We start from the raw sequence: 1984 nt of genomic DNA on the forward strand, positions 1-1984 counted from the left end.
GCCTCTCGGCTCGGGGCAAGCAGGTAGGAAGTGTTCCATGCACCCCAAGGCATTGACTGATCTCCCCTAGGTGGGCCATGGGTGGGTGGTGTGGCCACTGCCTGGGTCCTGAGGATGGGGGAGGGAACTCACTGACAGTGTAAAAGCAGGTTTTGGTCACACCCACACTTCCACTCCATCAGCCACTCATCCTTGAATGGCTCCCATGTGCTAACAACATTTGCAAGTTGGTCCTGGCACTTAAGGCTTGCCCAGATATGGCTGCACCTCCAGCCCTATTACAATGAGCACCCTTCACCCCTGCCTGAAATGTCCCCAATCTCTCTTACAACTCTGTGCCTTTGCTTGTACAGTTTCTCCCACCTAGCCTGCCCTCTGTCATCTGGTCACCGTCACTTGCACAGACAGCTCCCCTGATGTGCCCCATCCTTGAATCCATCTTATCCCTTACTCAGTGCTGATGCCACAGCCTCCAGCCTCAACTACAGGCCATATCACTGTCACCACTTGTCTCCCACCAGTTACTGCTCTTTTCCTGCCTTCTCTTGCCCACCATCTTCCAAGGTATAGCTCCTGTTCCATGGTTTGGTCCAGGAATCCTTCCCTTGTTCTCCCCTGCCCTCCCAGGCAGGTCACCGTGCCCTGGGCTCCATCTCTCCCAGTTCTGGTCCATCTCTGACTCTGTGGCATGAGTCTCTTCTCTGCAGCCAATGATAGTAATCTGTACATTCTGGTTATAAAACAAAACAAAGGCCCATGTTTTCCTTAGAGTTTGACCCCGTGCTGGGCTTGTTAACACAGTTATTTTTCTTGCTGGGTGGATGGCTTGGGTAGGACAAAAGGGAAATGAGGTGCAGGAGGGAGGGAGCACTATCTTTTATTGGGTACCTGTGTACAGTCACAGCACCATCTGCTGTGAGCCTCATTTAATCTTTACAACAGCTCTGTGGGGTGGGCATTACCATTAATGGTTTATGAAACCTGATGAAGCTAAGGCCCAAGGAGAAGCAAAGAGCAGTCCCAGGTCATGCAGCCAGTAAAAGAGAGAGCCAGGACTGAAAAACATGCATTCATGCCTGCCCCTCAGCATCCCCCACTGCAGAGGTGGTGGTGTCCTAGGCAAGGCACTGCACTGGAAGGCCCATGGTTCCCTTTCTGTTACCTTCAGACTGGCAGCCTCCCCTTGAGGTGGACTAACACCTCTGATTCCCACCCCTCTCACTCTTCAGAGCAGAATGGAGGGTATGGGTGGCATCACCCACCACTGCCCCATGGCAACACTTAAAGCCAAGTCTTTTAGTTGGGGTCAGCTATTGCCCTGCCAAACTACTGCCCTGCCTACACAGCTCAATATCCAGCTTGGACATGTGGTCACCTCCACAGTGCATACTGCCTCTGCACACAAACATGTATATGTATGCATATACCTGGAGCCAACCTTCATGCTTATGGAAACAGTGAATCATACAGTTACAAAGCACTTTCCCATTGACTGTCACCTATAATCAGTCACAGAGTCTGTCACCTACTGTGTGTCATGGAGCACTCTAGGTGCTCCTCATCCACTATCTATTGTGACTTTCACAGGATCAAGCTGGGTGAGCAAATACTGTTCACATTTTACAGGGAGGAGATAAGAAGACAGAGAGAGCAGGGATGTGTCCCAGGGCACACAGGGACCTGTATGCTGGAGTAGTTTAACCCCTGTCGCCTACCTCCCAATCAAGGCTCCTTCCACCAGAGCACACTGACTGCTGATCTTAATTAGAATCCATAATCAGAATGTGTGTACACAATGCTTGTATTTGTACATATACATGTGTGCCTGTGTCTATGCATTTGTGCTGATGATCCTCACACACCGTCTATGACCAATAACATGCCTATATGCAGAAGAAGAGTGAATCACTTGCTCATTTGGGCTTCCACAGCTCTTTATGGTACCTCTCAGTGCTGTCATCATTTCTTTCACTGGACTGGTTGT

The sequence above is a fragment of the Felis catus genome, chromosome X (genome assembly GCF_018350175.1).
Source record: "Felis catus isolate Fca126 chromosome X, F.catus_Fca126_mat1.0, whole genome shotgun sequence".
Lineage (NCBI taxonomy): Eukaryota > Metazoa > Chordata > Mammalia > Carnivora > Felidae > Felis > Felis catus.